General features: G+C 45.0%; 1 protein-coding gene and 1 pseudogene across 1 annotated transcript in view; one reads left to right on the top strand and one right to left on the bottom strand.

The window, feature by feature from the left end:
• Positions 1–12562, top strand: part of Sdk1 (sidekick cell adhesion molecule 1) — a 983759-nt gene that overhangs the window by 316976 nt on the left and 654221 nt on the right.
• Positions 8815–8912, bottom strand: LOC120096102 (U6 spliceosomal RNA; annotated as a pseudogene).

Here is a 12562-nt window from a genome sequence, read left to right as displayed (position 1 = left end):
GTGTGTCTCTGCTGATGAATCCTGCCCGGGGAGGTTATTTATTTATTTTCTTCCCTGAGTTGTGATTTAGACTGTTTACTTACCTTGGATTCTGTCTCCTTTCTCAACACTCCCAGACACCCCCCCCCCCCTTTCCTCGCCATTGTATAATGCACAGCCCGCTGGTGAAGCGTGGAGACTCTCGCTGTGAGAAACCTGCCGTGGGTAAAATGTCACAGCTTCATGCAAAGAGCCTGGCCAGATCTTAGCAACTGAAATGGCTCGCAAGGCCACAACTTAACATTTCATCTCGTGCCCAGATGGAATGTGTTTACCATTTGCTTCTGAAGCTGCGAGAGTGGTTTTGAATGTATTATCTATTCATGACCCCAAGGTCAAGGTGAAATCTAGCCAGCCGGTTCCCCAGAGTGCAAGTAATCCTGCCCTGCCCAAGACTGCAGGGCACTGGCAACTGAGACAGTTAGGAACACTGCTGACGCTTGGGTGGGAATGCAGGTGAGGGTCTTACCTCCACCTTGGTTGACAAGTGTGAGGCTGACCTGTGCCATGATAGACTCCAGGGCAGCACCCCTCTCAGTGTCTTACTCAGTTCGCCATTAACTTCCTGACAGTATGAAATTACTGAGGGCTGGAGAAATGGCTGAGTGCTTGAGAACACTTGCTGCTCTTCCAGAAGACCAGCACCCACAACCCGCTGTCACTACCTGTACTTCCAGATCCAGGGGTCCCACCACCCTCTTATGGCCTCTGTGGGCATCTGCGCATAACATGGGTATGCATACTGGCAAGCAGGCAAAATATACATACACATAAATAAAAACTAAATAAAAGTTTATCTTAAAACACAGGAGAGACAGACAGAGACAGACGGGGGGTTGGGAGGAGGACTGGGGACATCGCTCAGTTGGTAGACTGCTTGCCTAGCAGGCGCTGAAGCTATGAGTTCTATTCCCAGCACTGCATAAACTAGATACATGGTGACATACAACTGTGATCCCAGTGCTGATGAGGGGGAAGCAGGAGGATCAAAAGCCATCCTCATGCAAAGTCATCCTTAGCTACAGAGTGGCTTAAGTGGCCAGCCTGGGCTACCTTTAGATTCTGCCTCAAAAAAAAAAAAAAAAAAGGCGAATGATACTCTATGGTAATCTTTGCTGGGACTTGGGAAAGGGTATTTTTCTTCTCTTTCCTGTGGGTGCAAGGTGGGGACGGGAGACATTGGAGACAGGTTCTGCATCTCCCCTGCCTCCTCTTGTCTCTGGCTCAGGAAAGGTATGCAATGCAGGTGGCGTGACCCAGTTTTGCTCCACTCAAAGGCAGTGGTAGCTGAGAGTGCACTCAGCTCACTTCCGTATAATTCCCTTTCTTTCCACCGTGATTGTTTTGAAGGAAAGTTCGAAGACTCCCAAACGTTCCTTTTCTTTTCCTGTTGTGGGATTGCACTGAACCGCCTCTGCCAGAGTCCTGGGTGCTGACGAAGTGCCCCCTGGGTGCTGGGGGAGCCTCTGATCTTCGGGGCCACCACCCACCCTGCATGGTTTTCCTTCCTTGGCTCCCTGGCTACTGCTCATGCCCTGACAGAGCCTTTCTGTGTCTGCAGTGCAGGAGACACCTAGGTAACGGCATCCCTGACGTAAGTCCTGGCTTTGCCTCCTCCTCGGCCTGTGGGGCAGGTTCTGCAGCCCCTGATGATGTACCTCAGTTTCCACATCTGTCGAACTGAGACGATCCTGCCTTCTGTCCGCCAGAAACAGTAGTTTTTAAGTGTGCTATTTCCACAGATACATCGAGATAAAATTTACAGCTGTGTAAGGATCATAATTCGAGCTTTTAATATATTTTCAGAGTTATATCGCCATCAGCACCCTGACCTAATTTTATAATGTTCCCCAAAGGAACACTGTACCTGCATCGATGTCGTACCCCCTTTCCCATCCGTTACTCTGCAGCAGCCCACCCTCCAGGAGCCACTAATTTGCTCTGTCCACATGGATTTACTTAATTAACAACCTTCACATTGATGTAGTTGTGGAACGAGTGGCCCTTAGCCTTCCCTTCCTTTCTTTGACTCACCGTAATGTTGTCTGGAAATGTCCCTGTCATGTTGTTGGGGCCCGAACCCAAAGCCTCACAGGGGCTTGGCTAATGCTCACCACTCCTCGTCAGCAGACTTCACATTCTGTGCAAACAGCTGGATGTGTCCATCCATCACCAGGTGCCTTAGGGTCGTTTCCATGAATCTTTGTGCGGAAGCTTTCATGTGGACAGACCTCTCTAGGCAATGAGGGGTGAAACTCCTGGGTCATGGGGTAACTTGATACTTCACACTTTCAGTCTGAACTCTCCTGATGTTGGAGAATTCTAGTTCCCTCATAGGCTTCCCCACACTCGCCTTTCAGTCATAGAGACATTAAAGTGTGTGGTTTGAGCTGAGGTATCTCACTAAGTATGACTTTGATTTGCATCAGCTAGTGACACGAAACACTTTACGTGCTTATTAGCCTAATTGGACCATTTACAAGAAATGCATATTTTTCTGGCATTACATAGCTTTAGGAAATGCCAGTCATTGGGTTTGTAAAGTTTTCAGCCGTGGGAAGGGGGTGGTTTGCCAGGCCTACTTAAGGATGCACACCCATACCTCATTAAAAGTAATACGGTGTAAGTTATAGGTAAGCCCAGGTGATTGGATGTCCGTCGTTCAGTCAGCTTCCTGGAGAGTTGTACGCAGAAAAGGCCATTTTGTTTGAGTCAAACTCCTTGATTTGTGTTTTAACAAATATTGTGTATGGTGTCAAGGGACACATTTTGCTGCCACATCACGACTCTCCATTTGTTCTCAGAATACTTAGGTGCGTAGTTATAGTCGGATGCAAACAGCTTTCTCCTATTCCTGTTCTTGTTTTTTATTTCGCCCTTTGTTTTGTTTCGCCTGAATGCTGTGTTTTGTCAGCTAGCCAGTTAGCGCCACTCTTTCCGTCTTGGTGACTTTGTGTTGTTTTGCTTGTTCGGCATTTGATAAAATCATCTTCCTACAATGAGGAATGTTCCTTGGCTACTTCTCTGAGAATGGCCACTGGTGATGGGCATGTGTCTGTCCTTCTCCTGGTTTAGAACTGAAATATAAACTGTTTCTTGGTCATAAAAGTTAGTACCTCCTTATGCAAGGGTAATTGTAGTTGCTTTGCATGGGATTGGAATTCATTAGATTGCAGGAGACCTTAACTTCCTCTTTTTGTTGACCTTCAACAAGCCACCTGTTGTGTGTATATGTGTGTGTGTGTACATATATATAATTATGTATACATATACACATATGCATACATATAGGATTATATATACATATATTTGTGTACATATATACATATACATACACATAAGTATATGTATACACACACACACATACACACACACACACACACACACATAGTTTTATAGATCTGTTCTTTTTAGCCTTTATGTTGAGGGTACTGTAGGAACATGAGATATTTATTAAAATGATTTCCTACTGGGCCTGTAGTAAGCGCTCAGTGATTGTCGAATCGCAGAACTCGCACTACCAAAGGAGCTTGGAAATAGACTGGGAAGGAAGTTCAGGGACAATTTTCGCTAGAGTTTGAACAGAAAATAACGGAGCAGACAAGCTCTCAACAGCTGCCTGAGAAAAGGAGATGGAGAAGAGGAAGAAGAGTCAGGGGTGCCCTGGGCAGAAGGAAAGTCCCAGAAGGAGTGAGATGGCCCAGGGTATCAGGCACCTAAAAGCCAAAGAGAAGGGAAAGGAAAAGTTATCCCTTTAAGCGAGGACTCGGAAAAGCAAGCAGGCTGAGCAGTGAAGATCTCCACACAAGTGTCTCAAGGGTGGGGCCTCACGGGATCTCCTTAGGGGCATTTCCTCCTCCCATTCCCTTAGTCATCTCTAGGGAAGCCAACCTTCCTGAGCCATAGGCCAGGTGATTAACAGACTCAGTGGAATCAATTCATAGGGAAGGCGATAAGAGTCAGTAATGCTCTAACCTTGGTTTAGATCAGAATGCCAAGTCCCTGCTCAGGGCCAGAGGTGGACTCAGATTCCATTCTTTTGACCAAAAGGAGACAGGTTTTCCCTTAATGGGCCTCCACAAACCCTTGCAAGCGCCACCTTCTATTGAGGTATGTTTAAATACCAAAAAGAAGTAATTGTATTGTTTCTCTTCCCAGTGTCACCAGGGAAATGGGAGGTAGGGTCCAAGCTGACCATGGCGGAAAGGCCTATCCATTCTTGCCAATTATGTATGAATGTTGCTGGCCTACGCCAATTTGCCTGCACTTAGTGCTGTCCTGTTTTCAACTTTGCAATCACAGTCTATGGACGAACAGTGTAGAGCACCTTCCCCTGTGCTTTCTGGCCACTCATCAGCTCCCTTTAGGATGTGTGTGTGTGAATTTGTTCTTTCTTACTGTTTTCATTTGTCTGTCTTGTCACTGGGAAGTAGGTTTTCTTTCTACGATCAGATAGGAATCCTTGTAGGATATGTGATTAGATTTTTTTTTTTCTCCTGGGTATACCATCTCCTGAGATGGTAGCTCAGCAGATAAAAGTGCTGGCTGCTCTTGCGGAAGATCCGAGTTTGGTTCCCATCACCCACTTTGGGCAGCTCGTAATTGCTTGTAACTCCAGCTTCAGGGGATCTAGCACATTCCTCTGGACTGCAAGGAAACCTGCACTTATGTGTGCAAACCCACTCACAGATACACACGCGTAAAAATAAAATAATCTTTTTTAAAAAGAGAATTCTACTTCTTTTCTTTTACCCACTTTAATTGCGTTTGTTTGCAGTTTTATTCTGAGGCAACTATAGATTTGTGCGCAATCGTTAGAATCAAAACACAGAGACGCACTGAGGCACACTGAGGCACACAGAGCTCTTGTACTTTAATACCTTTTAATTCAAGTTTTCCCAGTGGTGCTGTAAAAGGATAGTCTGACCTCTGAACCAGGCCAACTGAAATCTGTCCCATCAGCTGAAGAACATTTGCTGTGCTGCCCACTTAATGTATCTCACCCCCTTGCTCCGATTTTCTAGTGGCCACCAATACCTATTTCTATAATTGGTGTATTTTAATAACGTTATGTAGAATGTTCCATAGTTTGTGTCACCTTTTTCTAACTCTGAAAACTGGCCTGCCAGTCCACCCAGCTCGCTGGATCTAACGTGTTCTATTTTAGTTATCACGTTACTTACCCACCAGTAGTGTGTGAGTGACCTCATGCCTTCCATTCTGATGAGCATGGCCGATATACTAGCTTCCAGAAAGTAGGCAGTGCAAATCATGGCAGTTTTAAAAACATTATTTTGTTTTTCTGTGTGTGTGCACGCGTCTGTGTCTGTGTGTACTACATGTGTGTAAGTACCAGTGGAGACCACAAGGGTAGATCTCGAGTTATATACCGACAGTCGTGAACTGTGCAACATCAGTGCTGGGAAGCAAAGTCAGGTCCTCTTCAAAAGCAGTCTTAACCTCTCCAGCTCTCACCATGTGGTCGTTTTAACTCATGTTTCTCTAATGGATAATGATCCTGAAAGCCTTACAGGTGGTCATGTCCCACTTGGAGATCCTCTGAAATGGAGTCTTTGCTTATGTATCCTCTCACTTTCTGCTTGCTTGGACTATGCTGCTGGGTTCTGAGGATTCTTCTCACACGACACTCTAGTTTTTCAGGGTTACATCGTGTATATACCCCCCCATGCACACAGATGTGTACACACACACATAAATACCCATACACACATACACATACCCATATGCATATATACACACATACACACCGACCCACACATATACATACATGTACACACATACACATACCCATATGCATATATACACACATACACACCCACACACACATACATGCACATACACACATACATACATATGCACACATACACCCCCATACATACACACATCCATATCATACACATACACCCCCATACAACACAGATACATACACATACATTACACACACATTACATATATTCACATACATTATATATACATACATTACATATACACACATACACATACATACACATCACAAACATACATACACATACACACATACATATACATTACACACATACATACACATACATTACATCCACACACACCCTTACTTACACACTCACACACCCTTACACCTTTACACACACACACACACACACATTTATGTCTGCCAATCTTTACATCTTCTGTATATAGTCTTCAGCAGATCTAATGTTTTCAAAATTGACAAGATCCCATTTTCTGGTTTTGTAATGTTGCATACTTTTTATTTATTATCTCAGACTATATACATGTGTTTGTGTGTTATGTACATGCACATATAGGTGCCTACAGAATCCATAGGAGAGGATCAGATCCCTGAAACTGCAGCTACAGGTGGTTTTGAGCCATCTGTTGTGTTGGCTGGGTACCAAACTCAGGTCCTTTGCAAGAACAGCAAGTTCCCCCTAGCCACTGAGCCATCCTCCACCTCTCCCCCTTCCCCAAATCCATCCCCTCAGCATTCTTTCCTTGCCACTCCTAAGACTGTATGCCTGGCTCTACATTCCAGATCTTTCTTCCCCATGCATGCTTGATGTTTTTCGAAAAGTTTCATAGTTTTGAATTCATGCCCATGATCCATTTTAAGTTGATATTGCATGTGATAGGAAAATTTAGATGGAGTTTTATTCTTTTGCCTTCTGGGTTTTTAAGTTGATTCAAATGGCTTTCATTTTAGAGGCTGTCCTTCTTTCACTGGGTCTGCTTTTCACCCTTGTCAGAAGTCACTTGGCTGTCTGTCTTGTGTCTGGCCTTTCCTGTGCCCCCCCCCAATCTATTTCTTTGACCCCTCTGTCAGTACCAGGCCAGCTTTATTACTGTGGCTGGAGACTAAGCCTTCACATCAAGAAGAGCAATTTTCTCCCATTTTATTCCTTTTCAAAATTGTCTTAGGTAGTCTGGTTCCTTCGCCTTCCCATATAAATTTTAGAATAACCTTGTGCATATCAATGGAAATTCTTGCTGGTGTTTTAACAGGATTCTGTTAACTTTTATGGTGTATTTGTACAGAGTTGACAACTTTACTGTGGCTACCCTTTCAGTCTGTGAATGCCAATGCCTTCCCATGTGTTTAGATGCATTTTCAATTTCTTTTCTAAAAGATTTATTTCATTTTCTCTTTGTGTGCGCTCATCCGTGCATGCACACGCATGTGCAGGTGTTTGTGGAGGCCAGCAGAGGACTTACGATCCCCCTGGCCCTATGGTTTTCGGCAGCTGTGAGCTGCCCTACGTCAGCTGACGGTGGCGTCACTTGTGGTTTTCCGTGTCTTGTTGGTCTTCATGTTGTTCATGTTTATATTCACTGTGCTGACCCTTGTACTGCCGTCGCCATGGGCCGTGTGCTACTCCAGGAGGCCGGTGCCTGCTAGCTTCTTCGCGATCTCCTGTATTGAACACCGGGTCATCTAGAAACAGGGACACTTGCATTTCTGCCTTCCGAAATGTCCTTTGTTCATGGTTTCCTCCCTTCTTGCAGTGGGCAGGCCTTCCCGTAATGCAGTGATGAGAGCTGACATCCTTGAATGACTACAGAGTTCAGGGGAAAGGCATTCAGGATTGGACGTTGATTAGATGTAGGGCTTTACCGTGTTCTCCATGAGATGAAGAACATTCCCTTTTCTTCCTGGTTGTTGAAGGTTTGTCTTCTTAGAATCATGAATACTGAGTCTTACCAGCTTCCGTTTGTTTCACTTGACAGCTAAATGATGTTTTTTTTTTCCCATTCACACAGTAGACTATGCTATTTATTTTGTATTGAACCAGCCTTGAATACCTGAAATATCCCTATTTTTGGTACATTACTGGGTTCTATTAGCTAATATATTTATCTGGGTTTTTTTTAATTCACTTTACATTCTGATCACACCCCCCTTGCTCCTCTCTTCCTAGTCCCATCCTCACAAATTCCCTCCCGCCTTGCCATCTCCCCTTCTCCTCAGAGAAGGGAATCCCTCCTTGGGTACCACCCCACTCTGGAACATCCAGCAGAACTAGGCTCGTTCTTCCCCACAGAGGCTCAACCAAGCAGTCGAGGTAGTGGGAAGGGGATCCAATGGCAGGGAACAGAGACAGCTCCTTCTCTACTTGATAGGTAACCCACATAAAAAGCAAACTGCACATCTGTTACCATATGTATTTGCCACTGCATGCTCCCTGGTTGGTGGCCCAGGCTCTGTGAGCCCCTGTGGTACCAAGTTCGCTGACTCTAAGTCTTCTTGTGGTGTCCTTGACCCCCCCTCCCCTTGCTCACTCCTATCCCCCACTCTTGCACAAGACTCCCGGGCTGCCCCTGATGTTTGGTGTGGGTCTCTGCGTCCACCTCCGTCTGTGCTGGATGAAGCCTCTCTGGACACAGTTGTGCTAGGCTCCTGACTACAAGCGCAGCAGGTATCATCAACAGTGTCAGGGGTTGGCTCTCCTTCATGGAACGGGTCTCAAGTTGGGCCATCCATTGGTTGGCTGTTCCCTCAGTCTCTGCTCCATTTTCATCCCTGCACTTCTTGCAGGCAAGACAGATTTTGGGTTGAAGACAGGGTGGATTGATGGCTACCTCCTTCCTCTGGAAGTCCTGCCTGGTTACAGGAAGTGACCGCTTCAGTCTCTTCATCTGTCTCTGGTAGGAATCTCAGTTAGAGTCACCTCCATTACATTAAAAGTGATCTATTGTGTGGTAACATATTTTTATTAGTTCTTTGAGAATTTCATGCGTGTTTTGATCCTGTTGACACACTACACTAAGGAATACATCATTTATTTGTATCTCATCCTTGTGAAAGGGCCATGCTAATCTTCCCTGTACCGTCCTGTATCAGCCCATGTACTGAGTATCGTCCTGTATCAGCCCATGTACTGAGTATCATCCTGTATCAGCCCATGTACTGAGTATCGTCCTGTGTCAGCCCATGTACTGAGTATCATCCTGTGTCAGCCCATGTACTGAGTATGGTCCCGTGTCAGCCCATGTACTGAGTATCGTCCTGTATCAGCTCATGAACTGAGTATCGTCCTGTGTCAGCACATGTACTGAGTATTGTCCTGTATCAGCTCATGGACTGAGTATCGTCCTATGTCAGCCCATGTACTGAGTATGGTCTTGTGTCAGCCCATGTACTGAGTATCGTCCTGTGTCAGCACATGTACTGAGTATGGTCCTGTGTCAGCCCATGTACTGAGTATCGTCCTGTGTCAGCCCATGTACTGAGTACCGTCCTGTATCTGCACATGTACAGAGAAAGCAAGCACAAAATGAGACAATTTCAAGAGTTTTATCTACTTTCATATATACATATTCATTCACTTGGGGGTAAGCTTAAGCATGTCACGTGTGTGTGTGTGTAGAGCTCAGAGGACAGCCATGAGGGTCAGTTTCCACCTCCCACCCCCTGGCTCCTGGGAGGGTCCTACTCAGCTCAACAGACTCGGTAGGAAGCACCTTTCCCTGCCGAGATCGTGCCAGCTCCGAGTGGCTCATCCTTTTATTGCAGTTTTTGTATCGAAGTTCATAAACACTGTCTACATATCTATATACGATTTTTGTAGGTTGCCTCTGTCAGGATTTCAGAGCAGGTGTTAGGATGCTCTAGAATGGCCTAGGAAGCCCACCGTCCTTCCCTCTTCCTGGACAAGAGCTCTCAGTTTGACGCTAACTCTTCAGACAGTAGTGGAAACCTCTGGGGAACCCACAGTGCCTATAGAGGCTGCCTTCAGAAGCCGTCCAGAAAGGACTTCATTCCTTTTCCTGTTACAGGACTCTCCGGGCTGGTCCACTTAACAGGAGTTGTGTGTTTACGGCCACCTAAGGTGTCAGCTTTATGCGCTTGAGGTTGGGTCCTGATGGCCATGGGGTCTTCAGTGACACTGACAGATCCTCCTGCCTTGCCATGGCTTTTGATGCAGCCGAACCAGTAGTTTGGATCTGTTGAATCTTGCTTTGGGTTTATTTCATCTTGGAGGTAAATAGTCAGGTCATTTATTTAGCTTTAGCCCCCATTTTTCTGTAATGTAAATTCTTGGTGCTGTTGATTCTTCTGTCTATGCCACTTTACCTGCATTATCTTTTGACATAGTGCATCTTATTGAATCCAATATATTTTTATTTCCTTTCAGAAAATTTTATACATTTTTTTTTCAAAAGCACATGTTGTTTGGTTTCTTGGTGTTTGGTGGTTTTCCTTCATCACTAGTATGAATTAATTGCAGTCAGAGCATGCGTTGACGAGTTCAGATCTTTTCAATTTTTTTCAGTTTTTTTTTTTTTCTTTTCCCTTTCAGACTAGGATAAGGTATGTCTTGATGAACTGTTTATAAGACACTTGAAAATCTGGAGAAAAAATTTCTATGTAGTAGATATAATGGCTATTGTGCAATTTATTTTCTCTGTCTTTATTGTCCTCAGAAGGTCTAGTTAAGTAAGCCAAAGGGGTTTTAGGCATTCCGCCTTGGGGAACAAAACAAACCTTTCATAGAATTGTTTGTACCTTAAGTAGGAGTGTTTTGTTAAAGGGAAATTTTTTGAGAAAAACTGTCTTGGGCTTTCAAGAGCAGCTCTGAGCCCCTCCTCCCCCATGTAAGACCTTCCCGTGTTTGCCTGCACACGACTCACACCCACTCCTTCCGGAAGAAAGCTGGACAGTCGCTGTGAATAAAGCGCCTGGAGTGCTGAGTTCTGTTGCCTAGCTTAAGTCGGGGTGTCAGCCACTGACTAATTTCCTTTTCTCTTGCAGGATAATTTTCACTCGGAATGATTACACAAATTGAGCTTAGTTTACTCATCAAGTGATTCAAAACATAACTATATTTCAAAATAAAATTACATCAGAACTTTTATTAAGTCTTTAAGGGGTTTTTTTTTTCTTTTTGGCTTAAAAAGAACAAAAGACATTCAAAATTGCTTCTCTCTTTATTATTGTTTAATTGAGGTAGGTTCTCAGCCCAGGCTGGTCTCAACTTTTCAGCCCACCTATCCTTTAGTCTCTCAGCATGCTGGGACTACAGGTTCATCTCATGACAACCCGTTCAAATTGTTTTTAATGTTATTAATTTGTGTGCCTCCTGTCTTTGCTAAACGTTGCTGTTTTAAATTGAAGGCTTTTCTGTACATGGCTAATGGTTTGAGATTGTGCCATTCTGAACATTCAGTTGTTCTGTGTGTGAACCTGACCGGGTGTTGCCCATTGGGACATAGCACAGGCTGGGCACTCTGGCTTGCCCTGGCTGGCTCCCAGCTCCATTGGCTCCTTGGGATCCTGCCCCTTCAGCAGTCATGTGAATTTAAGAAATGACCATCTTTCTGTCTCTCTGGTTCCTATGTCCAGAAACCTTGCTATTGTCATTAGTTCTTCTGTGTCTCATGTGCTGTGTCTAGACTCAAGCACTCCCTGATAGCATCTCTCCCTTCTGCTGCTTCCTGCCGGTGTTGCAGGGCACCGCCATCCATCTCTGGATTAACAGGGCATGCTCTTCATTAGCTTTCTAACCTCCACCCTTCCTGCCTCAACTCAAGGCACGTGGGTGCTGAGTGGGCACCAGCTAAGGTGTCAGTGATAAACTCTAGAGCCCCAGCTGCCTCTGGTTCCTGGCTTTGGAGTCTGTCTCCTCCCCCAGCCACTTGCTCCACCCACCCACATTCCTCTCCTGTCTAGACTCAGAGACTCTTGAGTGCTCTGTCACTGCTGATCGAGAAGTTGTCTGTATCACCTTGTCCTGGGCTTCCTCAAGGAAGCCATCTGACCTTCCTCAGTGAGAATCGCCATCCCTTTCCTCAGATCTCTCTCCTTGCATGTTCTCTTTACAGTAATAGGATACCACATACAGGCGTTTCTCTTATTCCCTCACATATGCTCAGAACGACATAATGTAACTTACGGGGTAAATTCTACTGGATCAAACCATTCAAAACCTATGAAGCTTGGGCTGGGGTGCTTACTCTGTATTTGGAGCTGAGGGAGCTTAAAGGATGAAGTTTGATCCTTAGAACTCGTGTTGTAGAGCCAGGTCCTAATGCTTGTAATCCCAGCAATGGGGGGGGGGCATAGGAACGGTTTTCTGGGGCTTGCTGGTTAGCCAGCCAAGCCTGCTTTGTATGTTCCAGGCCACTGAGAGATACTGTCTCAAAAATCAAGATGGACAGTACATGAAAAAGGACATCTAAGGTTGACATCTGGTCTACACACACACACACACACACACACACACACACACACACACACACACACAGAGCAGAGGCGGGCACACATGACTACACAACAAAACAGAAAACCTATGGAAGTTTCCAGTCAAGAAACTGATGAAAACTATTATTCCAAGCAAGTTTCTTGTTGGTTTTCTGCTTTGATACAGAGATGAAATTCTTCTGGCTTATCCTGGTATCTCTCAGTAGCACAATGCAGTAGAAAGCGCTACAGATCCTGCTGCAGGTCAAACAGCTACCACAGCACTCAGCAAACCAGCACACCTTTGTATCATTATTACTGCTGCTG

This window comes from Rattus norvegicus, chromosome 12, assembly GCF_021556685.1.
Source record: "Rattus norvegicus strain SHRSP/BbbUtx chromosome 12, alternate assembly SHRSP_T2T, whole genome shotgun sequence".
Taxonomy (NCBI): Eukaryota; Metazoa; Chordata; class Mammalia; order Rodentia; family Muridae; genus Rattus; species Rattus norvegicus.
The sequence above is the reverse complement of the archived record's forward strand: the minus strand, read 5'-3'. Positions and strand labels throughout refer to the sequence as shown.